Below are 19,531 nucleotides of genomic sequence, written 5' to 3'. Positions count from 1 at the left end.
CTTCCGGCAACTGGTTTTCAGAAGCATGCTGCCTCTGACTAGGGTGGCAGAGCACAGCCATCACAGCTAGTAGCCATTGATAGCCCTGTCCTCCATGAATTTGTCTATTATCACTTGTTATTTTCTGCTTCTTGAATTGGGCCTGAGATGGGATGCTGTAGTTGTTGACAAATTGCCAGATGGGATTGTCTATACTTAGTACTTGTTATAAGATACTTAGGTGTGAGTGGGACAGCCAAGCTCAGGTTCACATGAGTAAGTCTTAGTTGTCCAAGGGTCAGGACACGAGCAACACCCCTTTTACAACAATTACACTGGCTGCCGGTTTGTTCCCGGGCGCAGTTTAAGATCTTGTCCTTGACCTTTAAAGCTTTACATGGGTTGGGTCCTCGCTATTTGTCTGATTGTATATCCCTTTATGAGCCTTCTCGGCCCTTAAGGTCCTCTGTTGAACCTCTCCTTGTGATTCCTTCAATTTCCCAAGCTCATTTGATGAGAACTAGAACTAAGGCTTTTTCTGTAATTGCTCCCCAACTCTGGAACTCTTTACCAGCAGAAGTACGGTTGTCTCTCTCTCTTATGATATTTCGTCGTCAGGTTAAGACGTTTTTATTCCGTCAAGCATTTAATTTAAATGTTACATAGGATGTTTTTAACTTTTGATATATTTCGTTGTTGACTATGTGTATTTTAATATTGTTGTTATTATGCTAATTTTACTGTTCTTGATTGTTTATGTTCGCTGCTCTGAGTTCTTTGAAAATAGAGCGGGTTATAAATGTTTTAAATAAATAAATAAATAAATAAATAATGCTGCAGAACACAAGCATAATCAGACACAAGTAATATTGTTGAAAGAATTGCACCGATTGTGTCAAGCTGCTAGTGAAAGGAGCTGAAGGCAAGAGGAGGTCAAACTGCCCTATGCCTCTTGTTTCAGGAAAGAGTCTCTTGGAGTGGTTGGGTGGCAGCCCAGAAGTAGCATCAGGCTTCTGAGACTATGATTTCTGGTTCAAGGCTCTCTATCCTTGACACCTGCCCATATTAGCAAGACCTCTGTACACTTTCCAAGTGGCTTTACTATTCTGAGTTGGGCATAGATCTCTTTATACTACTGCTTTGAGGGAGGAGTTCATAGGAGATTTCCTGTAGTTTGTGTGAACCCTTCTACTTGTCCCTGAGCCTACCCTGAGAAACATTCACATTAGCAAAAAGCACTGTATTTGACAAGCTGGTTTTCCCCAGGTAGCATGCCATCACATGGGTAGTCATAGTGCCATCTAGCGTCTGAAGACAAGAATGTACTGGAGTTAAGATCTGTAGTGAGCGAGCCCCTCCCACTCCAGTTTCATTTTTGCCTTCGTCCGAGGCTGTTCATCTCTCCAGTAGCGTAAGGCTAGAGTAGGAATTAGTATCTCAGTGTGTGTGTTTGTATAGTGTGTGTGAAAGAGAGTGTGGTGGGGCTTCTGCTGGCTCCCAGCCCGCTGGGGCTTTTTGTCCTGGGGTCTCACACCCTCCCTCTTCCTCCCTCGGTGGGGTGGTGCTTGGCTCTCCCCTTCCTTCCTCTCCTTGTTCCCCTCTTTAATTTTTGGGATTGCGGGGTGCGCTGAGAGTCCTCTCACCCCAGCCTTCAGCGGCAGCATCCTTCCCCCCCACTCCTAAGATGGGTAAGAACCCAGTGCTTTCGCGCCTGGCTCTACTGTCTTGGTTCCCAGCCCAATGGTGTCCTTGCGATGTCTGTTTTCGGGACCCGCTTTCTCGGCGCCACCTCCATTTTAGGCACCAGCATGCGGCTCCCATTGCCCTGCCGGCTGCTGCTGCAGCTCATCCCTGCAGCTGTTTGCTGCCTCAGCCGCTGGCCGCTCCTTGACCATCCTGCTTCCAGAGTATGGCACCCCTTGCCACCAGGCATTGCTCGCCACGCTCCTGCTCCTTCCTCTTTGCTGCCGTTTTCTACAACAGCTTGCAGGGGAGGCCTGCGGTTGCCGCCTCTTCCTGGCTATTAGCCTTCGGGGGCTCGTGGGCAGCCACTTAGTGGCGACACCCATCTGATCCCCCCAGGCAGTTAAGTGCACCTGGGCGGCAACGAGATCTGTGACCGCCATTTTGGTTGGGCCTTCTCCAAGTTAAGTTTTCCCGACCTTTTTGAATTTGAATTTCCCACCCTTTTTTATTCCTCTGTTCCTGTGATTGAATTAACAGTGAGTAATAGGATCTTTCTAGAGAATTTATTTCAATTCAAGGTATAGAGGCTACTGAATCTACAGTATTGAGGATAGTACTGCACCCCCCCACTGTGGGCATGTACTGCCACTTCCTTTCCTGCTATAGTGCACAGCAGCAGTACCGCACACACCCCCAGTGCATGTGTACTGAGATATATTTCTTCAGCTAGTGCACAGGACCAGTACCGCACCCCCCTCCACCTGTGGGCGTGTAATGTGATCCACTGCCTCATAAGGTGCACAGGAACAGTATTGTGCCTCTCTCTCTCTCTCTCTCTCTCTCTCTCTCTCCGTGGAGGCACATCTAAGCCTGGCCCCCTCAGTTTGCATCTTGACTACTGCATCTACCAGCACGTGAATGGGACTCCTATCCACCTGCCTTGCTGCGTGTTATAATGGCAGATCAGCGACCCAAGACAGATCCGCAGACAGGTGATAACCAGCATCGCAAGCTTCAGTCGCATTACAAGGCTTCAAAGCACAAGCATTCCAAGCTCCACTCCAAGGCTGTTGCCAAAACTAAACACCTCCCATAGTGCCTCCAAGCGAGCTCAATATGTTTCAGTTCCTGATCCGGAGGACACTGGTCAGCAGGCATTGTCAGCTCTTTTTCACTCACCTACTGGCTCGTCAGGTGATGAGTTCGAGGGGTTTCCTAGCCAACCAAGTTTGGACTGCCCATCTCAGTCGATGGCAACGACATCTCACCAATCAGTTCATCCTCACCTGACCCAACACAGGCAAGCCCTGCCCTCGGAGCCTCAGGCAGCCGTACCTGATCCTCTCCTATGCCTGCAACTGACCCCCAAGTTTCTCTCCCAGCTGAAGGATATACTGGGGTTCTTCTCTCAATTACAGTCCACTTCCCAGCAGCAAGTACCTCAGTGGCAACCCAGCGCGATGGGTCATCATGTTCGCAATGACGCTGTGCCACCTCCTTCTCCAGATCTTTTTGATGTTGCCAGAGGCAGAATTGGAGGTGATGACGCTGGATCAGAGGACCCTTCGGCCTTTCCCCAGGCTGAAGACAATGAGTGGAGTGAAGATCCAGAATTGGAGGAAGACTCTTCCTATCATCTGTTTGACCCAGCCGACTATTTCCAGCTGTGCCGAAGAGTTTTGGACATGGTGGGACTCCAATCCTTGCCAGCCCAATTCCTCGCTCCTCCCGTGAAGTGGGCCAGGGTCCTCAAATCTCCCAGATCAGTGGATCACTTCATTCCAGTTCCAGATCCCATTGACAAACTGGCCAAAGAGGAATGGGCTTGGCTGCAGCAGGGAGACTTTTTGGCTTCCATTGATCTAAAGGAGGCATACCTCCATTTACCAATCTGCCCTGCCCACAGACAGTTCCTGAGGTTTGCCTTTGGCCACCATCTTTTTCAATACATGGCTATGCCCTTCGGGCTTGCATCGGCATCAAGAGTATTCACCAAGGTGATGGTCACCCTAGTGGCCTACCTCTGCCTTCAGGGGGTCCATATTTACCCCTACTCGGACAATCTATTGCTTTGGGTAGACTCCAAGGACCATGCACGCGACCAGGTTCTTTGCACCCTTGAGGTTCTCAGGACCCATGGTTGGCTTGTCAACATTGACAAGAGTTAGCTACAACTGACTCAGCGACTACAGCACCTCGGAGTGATACTGGACACAGTACAGGCCAGGGTCTTCCTATCACCAGAACGCATCGCAACCATCAGAGATACGGCAAGGCTCCTGCTACAATGCTCAAAAGCAGATGTGATGTTTCTGGCAAAGGTGCTGGGAACGTTCATGTCCACCATTCACATCGTTCCATGGGCACGGCACCATACTGGGCCTCTCCAATGGGACCTATTACCTTTCCAGGAGGACATTGCCAATTCCAATCATCGCAACATTTGCCTGGATTCCCTCCTTTGGACATCTTTCCGATGGTGGGCACGAACTCGAATCTTCAGCAGGGGAACTCCGTTCTGAGAACCGGACAGAACTGTAATTACAACGGATGCCAGCCTAACTGGCTGGGTCCCCCACTGCAACTGCCGCTATGTCCAGGGTCGATGGTCCAGTCTAGAACAACGTCAGAGTATGAACTGGCTGGAATTGTGTGTGGCCCATCTGGCACTCTGACACTTCCAGCCAATCTTCCAGTTGGAACACATCCTGATCCGGACAGACAACACCTGCATAAAATTGCATTTGAACAGACAAGGGGGAACCAGATCACAAGCTCTCCAGGCGGAAGCGACCCGGATCTTCGACTGGGCTGAAAGCCATCTGATGTCTCTGCGGGCAGAACATCTCAGTGGGACTCTGAACGTGACAGCCAACTGGCTCAGCAGGCAACAAGTGGTTCCAGGAGAGTGGAAACTTCACCCAGCAACTTTCTACCTCCTCCAGTGCCGGTTCAGCACCTTCTTGGTGGACCTTTTTGCCTCGAGTCACAATTGGCAGCTGCCCCAGTACTTCTCGAGATATGTGGAACAGACCACAGAGTCAGTGGATGCACTGGCAAGACCTTGGCCAGATAGCCTCCTGAGTGCTTTCCCCCCGATTCCTCTACTAGGCAGGACATTGATAAAGCTGAGACGTGAAAGGGCACAACTGGTTCTGCTGGCCCCATACTGGTCTCGCCGCCCGTGGTTCTCAGACCTGAACACACTGTCAGTAACAGAGCCTTGGAGGCTACCAGTCAGGCCAGACGTACTGTCTCAGGGACCGATCTGGCATCCAGACCCTGAATGGCTGAGTCTGACGGCTTGGCGTTTGAACGGAGGCAGCTGATTAACTCAGGGCTATCTCAGGGGGTTGTCGATACAATTATGGCATCTAGAAGGCCATTGACGAATCACATTTACCAGAGTACGTGGCTCGCCTTCTCTAAGTGGTGTGCAGGGCAAGGTTGCCGACCTTCTCAAGCTACTGTACAACAGATTCTGCAGTTCCTTTATAGAGGCCTGAAAATGGGACTCAAAGCTAACACCTTACATCGTCACGCCTCCACGATCTTGTCGATCTGGGCCGTGTCCCCCTCTGACATTTCTGTGGGTTCGCATCCGCTCATCAGGCGCTTTTTGAAGAGAGCTGCCCTCCTCTCACCGGCGGTGTGCCATCATTTCCCTTCCTGGAGTCTACCTAAGGTCCTGCAAGCTCTTCAGCACCCTCCCTTTGAACCTCAGTTCCTCTGCGACTGTTATCCTTCAAGGTCCTGTTCCTGGTGGCAATCATCTCAGCGAGAAGAGTCTCTGAACTGGGAGTACTGTCATCAGTGCGTCATCTCTGCACTTTCCACAAGGACTCAGTTGTGTTGCGTCCAGATCCATCCTTTCATCCCAAGATCAGCTCAACTTTCCACTGTAACCAGGACATTGTTCTTCCTTCATTTTGTCCTAAGCCCGCTCATCCACTGGAGAAGGCCTGGCACTTGCTTGATGTTCGAAGGGCCCTCAAGATATACCTATCTGTGACTCAGGACATAAGATTGACGGAGTCATTATTTGTATCCTTTCACCCAAGGACTCTGGAGAAAAAGGTCTCTAAATCTACCCTGTCTTGTTGGTTGCGCACTTGCATTGCTCTGGCGTATGAGTCACTAAAGTTGCCAGTGCCTAGTAAAATAACAGCGCATTCCACCAGGTCAGCTGTCACGATGGCCGCTTTTGCAACCAACGTACCTCTTGCAGACATCTGTAGAGCAGCACTATGGTTTACTCCAGACTCCTTTATCAAACATTATAAGATAGACTGCTACGCTTCTGCTGAGGCTTCCTTTGGGAGGCGAGTTCTGAAACAGGTTCTTTCTCATGAGTAAGCACTGAGTAAGCAGTGGGTGGTCCCTCCCTTCTGGGGCTGCTTTGGTACATCCCACATGATGGCATGCTACCTGGGGAAAACAGGCCATTGGCCTCACCTGCAGGGTGGTTTTCCCAGGTATCATGCCATCACAGCCCTCCTGTTTGGAGGGTTTTTGAATGTGGATGTCACCTACTATAGTTTATTGTTCAAGTTTATCATTTAGGCAATAGAGTTAAGTCAGGATTTCCATGTTCGTTAGAAATGTTTGCCCTATGGGGCCAGTTTTGTATTTTCCTTGCTGGCAGGCCTGTTGGCCGTTGCATTTCTCTCAAGATGTCTCATGTCGGACTCGTTGCAGATGGAGTGGGAGGGGCTCGCTCACTACAGATCAGTACATTCTTGCCTTCGGATGCTAGATGGTGCTATGACTACCCACGTGATGGCATGATACGTGGGAAAACCACCCTTCAGGTGAGGCCAATGGCCCGTTCTAATTTAGTACTCCTAGTCCTAGGACAAAAGTCTCTGTTTGTGTGAAATGTGTGAAACTATAATAAGGATAAATAATTGTGTTTTCTTTGCTCATATAAGCTTTCTTCCCACAGTGTTGAATATTTTACAAGCCTTTCAAGCCAAATGTGTTTTTCAGTTTTGAGAGGTTTTCCAGGAGGAATGCATATGACCCAAGATCCTAATAAAAGCAAATAAATATACAACTATTTATGTGCATAATTAGCTTGATTCTGCGGTAGCTGAGCATGTTTGCAAATATTTGGGGGCTATAGAGTAGAAATATATGCAGTTGATTACATTTTCCTTTAAATGAACACTGCTATTTTTATATTATTTTACTCTAAAATCCTGTCATACTTGGCAATAGTGTCCTTACTCTTTTACTTCTTCTACCTCTCCAAAAGTTCCCAGTGGTCACATATGGAGGAAAAAGGCATGCTTAATGGAATTTAAAGACCAGAACCACTCTTTGCACATATGCAGCTTTGCCATGTGGTAACGGTTCTGGAGACTGCTTTGGTTTTCCCACACATTTGTTCTTAGAATTATTCTGTGCCAATGTGTAGCACACACAAAGAGTTCTATAGTTCACAGTGGCTTCAAACAGCCTAGTTGCCATTATCCAGTTCTTTCAATCAAGGTAGACAGGAGTTTTTGTTGTTGCTGCTGCTGCACTTCATCATCATCGTCATCGTCGTCATCATCGTCGTCGTCGTCATCATCATCATCATCATCATCATCATCCTGTTTTAAAAGTACCTACAGTTACTAGGCACTATACAACAGTTTGTTGTTATATGCCTCCAAATCTACTACGACTTATGGCAACCCTATGAATCAGCGACCTCCAAGAGCGTCTGTCATGAACCACCCTGTTCAGATCTTGTAAGTTCAGGTCTGTGGCTTCCTTTATGGAATCAATTCATCTCTTGTTTGGCCTTCCTTTTTTCTACTTCCTTCTGTTTTTCCCAGCATTATCATCTTTTCTAATGAATCATGTCTTCTCATTATGTGTCCAAAGCATGATAACCTCAGTTTCACCATTTTAGCTTCTAGTGATAGTTCTGGTTTAATTTGTTCTAACACCCAATTATTTGTCTTTTTTGCAGTCCATGGTATCTGCAAAGCTCTCCTCGAACACCACATTTCAAATGAGTTGATTTTTCTCTTATCCACTTTTTTCACTGTCCAACTTTCACATCCATACATAGAGATCGGAAATACCATGGTCTGAATGATCCTAACTTTAGTGTTCAGTGATACATCTTTGCATTTGAGGACCTTTTCTAGTTCTCTCACAGCTGCCCTCCCCAGTCCTAGCCTTCTTCTGATTTCTTGACTATTGTCTCCATTTTGGTGAATGACTGTGCCAAGGTATTGATAATCCTTGACAAGTTCAATGTCCTCCTTGTCAACTGTAAAGTTACATAAATCTTCTGTTGTCATTACTTTAGCCTTTTTGACGTTCAGCTGTAGTCCTGCTTTTGTGCTTTCCTCTTTAACTTTCATCAGCATTTGTTTCAAATCATTACTGGTTTCTGCTAGTAGTATGGTATCGTCTGCATATCTTAAATCCTGGATATTTCTCCCTCCAATTTTCACACCTCCTTCATCTTGGTCCAGTCCTGCTTTCCGTATGATATGTTCTGCGTACAGATTAAACAAATAGGGTGATAAAATAAACTCCTATCTCACACCCTTTCTGATGGGGAACCAATCGGTTTCTCCATATTCTATCCTTACAGTAGCCTGTTGTGCAGAGTATAGGTTGCGCATCAGGACACTCGGATGCTGTGGCACCCCCATTTCTTTTAAAGCATTCCATAGTTTTTCATGATCTACACAGTCAAAGGCTTTGCTGTAATCTATAAAGCACAGGGTGATTTTCTTCTGAAATTCCTTGGTCCGTTCCATTATCCAACTTATGTTTGCGATATGATCTCTGGTGCCTCTTCCCTTTCTAAATCCAACTTGGATGTCTGGCATTTCTCTCTCCATATATTGTAAGAGCCTTTGTTGTAGAAACTTGAGCATTACTTTACTTGCATAGGATATTAAGGCAATAGTTCGATAATTACTGCATTCTCTGGGATCCCCTTTCTTTGGAATTGGGATGTATATCGAATGCTTCCAATCTGTGGGCCATTGTTTAGCTTTCCATATTTCTTGACAGATTTTTGTCAAAGTTTGGACAGATTCAGTCTCAGTAACTTGTAGCAACTCTATTGGTATGCCATCTATTCCTGGTGATTTGTTTCTTATAAGTATTTTAAGAGCAGCTTTCACCTCGCATTCTAAAATTTCTGGTTCTTCATCATACAGTTCCTCCGTGAATGAATCTGTCATCCTTGCATCTTTTTTATAGAGTTCTTCAGTGTATTGCTTCCATCTTCCTTTTATTTCATCTCGGTCAGTCAGTGTGTTCCCCTGTTGATTATTCAACATCCCTACTCGTGGTTTAAATTTCCCTTTCATTTCTCTAATCTTTTGGATCAGGGCTCTTGTTCTACCCTTTTTGTTGTCCTCTTCTATTTCTATACAGTAACTATTGTAATAGTTCTCTTTGTCCCTACGTACTAGTCGCTGTATTGTTGCATTTAGGGTTGTGACTGTGTTTCTATCTCCTTTTGCTTTTGCTTTCCTTCTCTCTTTAACCATTTTAAGAGTTTCTTCAGTCATCCATTGAGACTTTCTCTCTTTTTAACTAGACATATTGTCTTTTTGCATTCTTCTCTGATATGTCTCTGATTTCAATCCATAGTTCTTTTGGTTCTCTGTCAACTAGGTTTAAAGCCTCAAATCTGTTCCTTATTTGGTCTTTATATTCTTGTGGGATGTTATTTAAATTGTATTTTGGCATTATGATTGCTTTGTCATTGTTCTTTAGCTTTACTCTGATTTTCGATACGACCAGTTCATGATCTGTACCGCATTCTGCTCCTGGTCTTGTTTTCGCAGAAAGTATGGAACTTCTCCATCTTCTGCTGCCAATTATATAATCGATTTGATTCCTATATTGACCATTTGGTGATGTCCATGTGTACAGCTGTCGTTTTGGTTGCTCAAAAATGTGTTCGCAAGAAACAAATTATTGGCTTCACAGAATTCAATAAGTCTTTCTCCTGCTTCATTTCTGTTTCCTAGGCCCCATTTCCTCACAATTCCTAATTCTTCTCTTTTCCCTACTTTTGCATTCCAATCCCCCATGATTATCAGGACATCTTGTTTTGGTGTGTGCTCAATTTCTTCCTGTACTTCTGCGTAAAATCTCAGCAATTCTTCTTCTGTGTTTGCCGTTGGAGCATAGACTTGGATGATGGTTATGTTAATAGGTTTCCTGTTTAATCTCATTGATATCACTCACTCAGACCTTGCATTATAGCTCCTAATTGCTCTTGCTACATCACTTCTCACTATTAAAGCAATTCCATTTCTTCTTGATTTTTCATTTCCTGCATAACATATTTTGTAGTTGCGTGATTGAAAATGTCCCATTCCCATCCATTTTAGTTCGCTCACACCAAGTATTGTAATGTTCATGTGTTCCATTTCTTGCTTGACAATTTCTAACTTTCCCTGGTTCATGCTTCTCACATTCCATGTTCCTGTTGCGTGCATCATACAACTCCGGACTCTCCTTTTGCATCTGTGTGCATCAGCCTCTGGGCTTCCTTTCGGCTTTGACCCAGCTGCATCATTAGTCACAGCTCTACTCCTACTTGTCCATTGTTCTTCCCCAGTAGCTCGTTGAGTGCCTTCTGACCTGGAGGTCTCATCTTCCAGAACTATCTCATGTTGCATTTTGTATAATCTGTTCATGGGGTTTTTGTGGTAAGATATATTCAGCTGTAGTTTACCATTGCCTTCCTCTGAGTTTGGATGCATCTTAATTTGGTGTTTCAGCTTTGACCATTCCTCCTTGGGTGCCCCTGCTAGGAGTCTAGCCTCTTGGTCTAGACTCCTGACGGCATTGCTCTCAGCTTCTTCAACACACTCAAACCCCCTCACCGCGTTAAAAAGAATCACAGGATCCAGAAATCAGGAGTGAAACAGGTGTAGGTCTGTGCACACAATTCTTATTTAACTCAGGGTGATTTTCAGTTGTACCATTTATCTTTCCTTTGCCCTGTATCAAGAGTAATTTTGTTTCAGGCAGCTGGAGGCTTAGTGAGGATTTGGCAAGCATTTTTGAACACCTAAGGCAAAACAAAGGACTATTTCACAAAAGGAAGATATAGTTTGGAAAACAGAACATGAAAAGAAACAAAATTAGCATTCTGTCTAATACACTCATATAGTTAAAGATACTGTATACTTGTTGTATCCAATGTAGTTCTACGTGAATGTTCCATCAGCGCCATGATTTCTGCTTGCACAACTGAACGTTCTTCCCTCATGTGCCCTCTAAATCTGTTCTAGAGTTTTCCCCAACCCTGTGCAGCAGATTGGGGAGGGCATGAGGCACACACAAGGCATGGGGAGAGGGAGGAAAGTCCTGTTGTGCAAGTGGAAATCCTTGTGCTGATGGGACATGTTAATTGAATACTGCCCCTGAAACCCCAGTAAACACTTTTACTAGTGGATAAACCCTATTGATTTTTATGGGATTTACTACTGAGTGATTATCTACGCATTTATTTTGTTTATGTATTGCCCTTCCTTTCAAGAGCTGTTGGCAGTACACATGGATTTAACCCATTTTAGAATTGCAAAGAGCTTCCAAATCCATCCCAGTGGGGAAAAATGTTCTCTGGGTTTGTGCTGGCAGGATGTAGAACTGATGCAGTAATCTGGTCAATCAAACTCTTCAGGATATTCTCCTTCATTATAAAATGAGAGAGTCTTTTGATATCCCTGCCAGGCCCCACCAATCCCCATTCATCTGTTTAAAGTTTCCATTTAAGAACAGAAATCAATTCAGAGATTTAACATGGAGGGACAGAAGGAAAATATAAAGTAAAATCTGCTTCTGCTACTGACAACTTTCCAGGATTACTGACATACACATTGCATAGAAAATTAGTGAATAAGTGACAGTATTTGAATATATATGGCAGGGGCAAAAATTAGTTCTATTTTCAAGTTTGATAAGTCTGGGATTCAGAATGGCAATTCATCCAGGAAAGCTACAAAACTAACATACAGATTTTTTTAAAGGCACTTCAAATCCTTGTGGTACTGCAAGACCTCCAAATGTATCACTTGATGTGAGTTCAGTCATCTGTGATTCTTTTGGATACTTGGCAGTTCGTTCTCTGTGTTTTGTTTCAGTATGAAAGAAATAGTAACTACTATAGTAGCCTGAAAGGAGTAAACAGATGAATAACTGTTTAAATCTACAACTTTACTTTTATGAAGTTTCCCTCATTATATAGAAACAGATGACTTAATTATTAGTTTTCCAAAAAAATTTCTTAAGAGATCCAGTTTAGTAAATGGTGGTTTAACAAAAGAAACTGCACACTGGTGTTGCTTCCTAAAACTTGCGCTTGTCTCCTCATTGTAGGGGTTGAGCGGAATGCACTATTACTTGATTCTTTTTTAAAGTAGGTTTTCCATTATCCTGTTCCACTCATGGTTTTTCTGTTATCTAGGAATAATGAGAATGTAGAAAGATCTTAGTTATTACTTCCTCTCTTCTCTCCCACCTAGTTTCAAATGAAACTAAAGGAACTAAGCTTGGGAATACACAAACAGCAGCAGAAAGCTCTGTGATTACAGAAGCAGCATAACATGTCCAATACATTGCTGTTGCAATATTCTGTCAGGTCCCAGTTCACTCTTTACTCTGCACAGGGAAGTTGTTTATTTGCATGAGGAGAAGAAAAGAGGAAAATTAGTGGCAGAAAGTAATATGCGAATTGGCCCCAAGAGAGCAAAGTCTTCTTTCTTACTGCACAACTTATGTTTTCTCTAATTTCCTTTCCCAACAATTACGGAGGATTTCTCTTATTCCTTTTATAATTTTCTCTTCAAGATGATGACAGACAAATTTCTCCAAGTCTTATTTTTGCAGTTTTGTGTCTTCCAGAATGATAGATAAGGTGATTTAATACTCCCCTCTCTTGGGGAGTAACTTCTCCATTTTCTTTTTAAAATCCGTCATACTGGAGGCAATAATAGAATTAAATCATTGTTCTGAGGTCTAGCTCCAATTCCTTGCTCCCCCCAAATCTATTATCTTGACATCCTTGGAGGCCAATTCCTAGTCTGGTTTTCCCGGACTGAATAAAACACTTGTCTTGAGCTTTACCTTGCCTCTAACCTTGTATCTGTATGGAATCTATAATAATAACCTCTTGATTACCTAGCCAACATAATAGGTGGTCTTGGACAAGTAATTCTTTCTGTTCTAGCCTCACCTTCCATCTGTATAATGGGAATAACCCTCTGCCTCACAGGCTTACTGTGAGCACATGCGCACACACACACATTGTAAAACCAGTTGCTTTAAAGTGTAAGTACACCCAAAATGTGAAGTGTGAATGTGGCCAAAAGATGTTCAAGATGTTCAAAAACTTATTATCATATGGGAATGTTTGCCAGAGAACTACGATGGGCTGCAGCTTCATGTCAGATTTACACTCAGTGGCAACCCTGGACTTGTTGCTTTATGATGTGTGAAATGGCACCAAGTTATGCAGTAGCAGCATCTAAAGTTCATAAATCAGTCATTGAATGGTCACTCATATCTGCTTATCCAGTGTGGTTTTGTTTGTACATATAAAGTTGGACTTTATAGGTATCCTTTTTTTGAAAGAGAGAGAATAACTGGATAGAGGGGCTGTCTTGCTTACCATGCTGTTTACAGAGTTTAGTCAACTAGTGTTCCAGCCTGGGCATTTCTGCAGGTGGTAATTGGCCTTCCTGTGTATTCCCAAGAGCTTAATTTGCCAAAGGTGAGAAAACTCGCAGGTCTCACTCAGGACCTAATGTAGGCTGCAATTTTGTTATTTCCAGTGATGTGAAGGAGGACATTAAAACCTGATGTAGACCCCAAGTTGATAGTAGCAGTGCCAGTAATTGGAAATAGGTTCAAAAAACAAAGCAAAATAAAAACAGCCCATTTCAGGATATTTACAACAGCAGCTTTCCCTGTAAATCTGCCTTGCTTGTAGTTGGTGTTTGCAGTAGAATGCAGGATCTTTCCATGTAAATGGCATATGCAGCTGTGGTGCTGCCAACAGCTCTTGGTGTGAATGAGCAGCTTCAGTCTTTCAACTCTTCATACAATATCCTTTCTCGGTTTATATACCTTTGCTTTTTTGAATACGTAAATATGTAAGATTTGCATGTGACAAGCAAATGTTTAAAAACGTGTTTTGCCATCACTGCATGAAGTGAAGTTATTGGTACATGGGAGTAGGCATGGATGAATATTTTTAATGGGAGTTTCTCATTTTTCCAATCTTGAATTTGGCTTGCCACATTTCCATAGTGGTTTGCAATTTTTTAAAAAAGTTCTCACAAACATTTATCAACATTTTAGTGCACATTTCTTCTAATATATACATTTTTGCAAAACACGTTCCCCCAAATATAATACATTTTATATGTTATTTTACTAATATATAAATTTTTGTAGACTTTTTTTGGTTAGAAAACTTCACAAGATTCAGAGAAGTGTGAATCAAATGATATATGTGTTTCAGTTCATGTACTGTTTTGGGAAATGAAAATTAGGTAGCTTCACATTAGAATGCAAACCAAACTGAATTTCTCTCCCCATCCGTACATGGGATTTCCCACCTCTGGTGCCCAGGCTGTGGAGGTTTCTCACCTATGAGGCTTGGCTTGCCCCCTCTGCTGGTATTCAGACAGCAACTGAAGTAACAGTGATTTCTCATACCTTTGGTATGTCTGATGCTGGAATTTTATTCTTCCTCTTGTCTTATAAAGATTTTTCTGCTGTTTTTAATCTCTTTGCAATTTGGTTATGTACTATAATATTTTAAAATGTTGCCATTTTTGCTGCCATGGGGATTGGTGGGATAGAAAGCTGGGTAGTAATATTTTAATTCATATTACACACAGAGAGACATATATGTATATATCTGAGCAATGGTGGGACACAGTGAGAAAATATACATGGCAGACATGGATTGGGGACTAATTTGATACTGTATAGGGTAATACATTATTTAGATCAGGGGTAGTAAACATATTGTCCTCCAAATATTGTTGGACATCAGTTTCTTCAGGATCAGCAGGTATGGCTATTGGTCAGGGATTATGGGAATTATAGTCCAACAACATCTGGAAGGTACTACATTAGCTACTCCTGACTTAGGTGCTGCTTTAAAAAAAGGATTATATACTGGAAAACTGTAATTAATACGGACTTCCCAGAAGGATTGCTCCGCCTGTGGCTGCCTCTGAGCTGAGCTCTGTCTCAGAGGAAGCTTTTTTCAGTTTAAAACCAGTCAAGAGGAAACTTTGACTGGTGTAAATGTTCCCCCAGGCAAGGGTGAACCAAAGAGATTATCCACAGAAACTTCGTTGGGCTGTCGGTGGCTGGAATTGACCAGGAACCCCCTGGGAAAGGAAAGTATACCTAGCAGCCGAGGACGGAGTTAGGACTTCCAGCAAGCTGGACTGAAAAAAGCGAGACGTTTATTTTCTTTTTAAACGATCTGTAACGGGCGAGCCTTCTTCTGTCTAATCTTATCATTTGGCTTAAATTACTACAGAAAAAGAGATTTGTTTAAGAATCAGCAACTAAGATACCTGGGTGAGTTACACTTTTCTTTTTTATACAAGGAATCAAGGAGGAGGAAAGAAAATCTAAACAACTTATTTTATTTTTTATGGCAAAAAGCTGGCCTGAATTTGGAATTATAAAGATTAAAACGGATGAGGGGCAATTTATCCGATGAGAAACTCTAATTTAGATGATTATTTGATTGATATGTATTTGGGACTATTTTTCTTGGACTACTTTCTTTGGACGAATCTGCTGTTCGTGTATGTTACTAATTGTTCGGTGCTGTGAACCAAATTTGTTTTGCATTCTTGGACGTGAGGGAGATAAGAACTGTGCTGGCCAGATGATGTCAATAAGCCTGGAATATTAACTCTTTTGTTGTTGGAAATAGACTGCCTTTATGTTTGGGAACAGTGTCAACAGGCCTGGAATATTAACTCCCTTATTGCTGGAAAAAGAAGCAAATTACTCTTTGCTTGGGAATTGTGGCTATATTGGAAATTAGAAGGGTTTTTTCTTCGGCTTTAAGAATGTCAATCAAAGAAGTGGCAGAGACCCTGGATGTACCCCTGGAAGGGTTTTCCCCTCTGGATATGTTTCAGAAGATAATGGATGAGATTAAGATAACGAAACAAGAACTGGGACAGAGTAGACAAGAGATGGCAACTGAATTTGGTAAAGTGAAACAGGAGCTGAAAGAAATAAAGGATTATATGAGGAAAGAAGCAGATAGAAAACAAGCAATAGAAGATGAAAAAGAAATTAAAGGGAAGGAGCAAATTCTGGAGATTGGATCAGATATATCAAATGTGGATTTGGACTTTATGGCAAAAATTAAAGGGAGGATGCAAGTCCTGGAGATTGGAACAGATATATCAAGTGTGGAACTGGAAAAATATTTGGAGTTTGTGGATCCTGGAGATAAAGATTACTGTTTGGAATTCGGCGTTGTCCCTGGAGAAATTGATGAAGATATCAGAGATAAAGCTATCAATGTTTTGATGGAATTTCTGGACTGGAATGATTTTAATATGTACGTCGCCTAGAGTGGCTTCGGCCAGATAGGCGACACAAAAATTAAATTTATTATTATTATTATTATTTGATGGAACTTGAAATAGAGAAAATTTATAGAATTAATTCCAGATATGTGACAATGGAAAAACTCTCAAGAGATGTGCTAGTACATTTCGTAAAAAAGAGGAACAGAGATATGACTTTACAACAATATTTCAGCAACACATTCAGAATTGATGGCAAGGAAATATTTGTGATGAAGGAAATTCCCATCAGACTCTTACTATATGACTATGATTATGACAGCAAGATTATTATGGGTGCAAGGATGGAAGTTGGAAGATGGAATTAACACTGATAATGGAAAAATGGCTATTGAAATTACTGGACCTAGCAGACTTGATGAGATGGATTAATTGACATGTTTATTTGGAGAAAAATCGATGGATATATTTCTCAAGGAGTGGAAACCTCTCTTTGACTTTTTGTGGAAAGAATAAAGCGATGTTAATGAGATTTGATGATTAATTAAGATAACTACTGGAGGAAAGTGATTTTGTAATATATTAAGAGACAGGTTTGTTATATATCATAGACCTATAACTGATCTGCGACAAATCGGAAGTCAACATTTTATTTTATTGTTTAATTTGTTTCTTTTTTGTTTTGTTTTGTTTTGTGTTTGAAAATTTGAATAAAATTAATGATAAAAAAAGAAAACTGTAATTAATACATATTGATTAGATTATTTACATAATTTTGATTTAATTGTTTCAATTTTATTTTTAGTTTAGCAATATAAAAACATGGTTGTGATAGCTGCTGGTTGGTAAAAACTCCACATATTAGACTGATCTATTTTAATCTTGAATTATCAAAAATATGGTTATACACTTTTTAAACTTGAAAGTTCCTGTTAGCATGCATAGTTTTTAAAAGACACAAAACTATATTTGTTTTCTTTAAAAGCTGGACATCAAAAGAAGTAAACTTAAGATTGGGTTTCCCATTACTTAACACTGTATGACACAAACATGTTCATAATGTGTATTACATTGGTTGACAGATATCTATTTGTAAAGATTTTTTGGGGGGGAAGGAAATACGTGATTTGGCAAGTGGCATTCCTTCATAGCTCATGCTTTAAATCACTCCAGACTAAATAGAAGTGTTTTATTTTTCTCTCTCTTGCCTGAAATGTTGCTGGCTGATACATTCGTCAACTTGCTGCTGCAGATTGCCGCACTTCTAAATCCATTACAGTTGACCCCTTTATAATGGAAGGAATCATTTCCTCTAAAACACTTTCTAATGTTCTAGTGGCCAGCTTCCAGTATATTTTTCCTGTCGGCCGAGGTTTCCTACTAGAAGCCAACTAGGGTCTCTTACCGGAACCCTCCACAAAATGCAGGAGGTCATTGCTAATGTTGTCTCAACAGTTGAATGCCGATTTAGTTCAGTCATTGATTCAAGTGCAGTATTTTTATAAGACAAAACAGAATGAACTTTGTGCTCAGTATACTCTGGTTTATGCTGACTTGAGACTTGGAATTACACTGAGATCTGATTTAATAAATAGTCATGATGTAGTCTTCAGTGCTTTTGTTTTCTCATTGTTTCCTTTTATGCAAGTTGGGGATTTATTTTAATTTCCGTGTTGTCCTCCTGGGATTCTGTCAAACAACTATTAATTTGCTTGCAGATATTTAGTTTGGCACATTTAAACAATAGAGGATAGAAAAGAAGAATGAATGGAGGTTATCTTCAGCATACATCTTCCAGCAGTCCAGAGGCTGACCTGCTAGCTCTTTTGTCATTTTTTAAAAGCTACTAAAATGTGCTGAAGTTCTTTCCCCTTGGAGCTTTCCATCGGCATCAGTTTCATTTCTGTGAGATACTTCAAGACAACTTGTCCTTTACAAGAAGGGTGGCACATTAAGAAAGGCAGCTGTCTCTGGCTTAGTTGCCCTGAGATCAAGTTGAGGAAAACTTGACAAGAGTTATGTTTTTGGGCAAGATGTTTATATTTCAAGTCAACATGGTCACCTTTATTATTTTTAATGTATTTAAACACATTCCTTTCTGTTGATTTCAAAGGCCAAAAGCACTGGTTGCAGTTACATAGCTCACAATTTGCAAATGAAACACAAACATATCAAACATTGACTTGGACAAGAGGTGGAGCGTGGTTCCTTTCTTAATTTAAATATTTCTCTGCTGCTCTTCTGTTAAGCATTTCACAATAATAAAAAATTCAATAACAAAAATGCAAAAATCAATGAAACATGAAGCAAAATCCATCAAACCATTATAAGAAACAATAATATTGACATCTAAAAGTCTCAAAGAATGGAAGGATCTAACCTCTGGTATAGAGATGTGAAGGCCTGGAGAAAAAACGGAAAAATTCAGAAAAAAAACCATTTACCCCTGTTTTGTTGCTGTCTTTTGCTCAAATTGGAAAAACCCGACCCCTCCCAAACCCTTTCCCCAATTTTTTCCTGAGATTTTTCCTGGGCCTTCATATCTCTACTCTGGTATTGGTGCTTTCCTCACTTATCGGGAGGGTATTCTTAAAGTGCCACCACTGAAAAAGTCCTCTCCTTCATCAACCCCATGGCTATTTTCTCCTGATGTAATGCACTCAGAGGAGGGCCTCTGAAGCAGATATTATTTTGTTTGTTTTTGTTTAAGTCCTTCAGATATTTAGAAACTGTACTTTTATAGGAAATATAACAAGGTGGTACACAAATAAGGCATAGTTTTCAGTCAGGTGCAAAGTGTCTTGGTGGCCATTTCTTTGCACATCTGGAACCTAGGCCATATCAAGCATATGTAGTTATGAGGGTCATTCAGTGCCTTTATCTAAAATAAAAAGCCAAAGTACAGAATTTAGTGTTGGTTTATCTAATCTAACATCTTCCACAGTGAATCAACTAAACATCATTTTATAGTCACTGACCCCATCAAAAATGCTTAGATATAGTGGCTGTCCATGCACTGGGAGGGATTGTAGGTCCTGAACACATGGCCAGTGTAGTCAGTTTTGGCAGAATGATTATTATTTATTTATGAAAAAAGGCGGTCTGGATTCAGTCTTTACTTTGCCCCCATATATTATCTATGCATTTAAAAAAGACTACTCCCAGCATCTGTTAGCCTGACTCACGTAAGCAGTTAGAATATGCTTTCCCCTCCCCAGAAATGTTTCACATGTGTCACTGTCAGAGCTGATGTTCTGAAAGCAAAGAGTTGGCTGCGTAGGCATATGAAGATGCCCAGTCCAAGATCA

General features: G+C 41.7%; 1 protein-coding gene across 1 annotated transcript in view; it reads left to right on the top strand.

Moving 5' to 3' along the window:
- GABBR2 (gamma-aminobutyric acid type B receptor subunit 2) overlaps positions 1–19,531 on the top strand; it is a 435,702-nt gene that overhangs the window by 50,702 nt on the left and 365,469 nt on the right. The gene's annotated exons all lie outside the window — the stretch shown is intronic.

The sequence above is a fragment of the Rhineura floridana genome, chromosome 1 (genome assembly GCF_030035675.1).
Source record: "Rhineura floridana isolate rRhiFlo1 chromosome 1, rRhiFlo1.hap2, whole genome shotgun sequence".
NCBI classification, from domain to species: Eukaryota; Metazoa; Chordata; class Lepidosauria; order Squamata; family Rhineuridae; genus Rhineura; species Rhineura floridana.
Note: the sequence above shows the minus strand (reverse complement) of the source record. Positions and strands in the feature narration are given on the sequence as shown.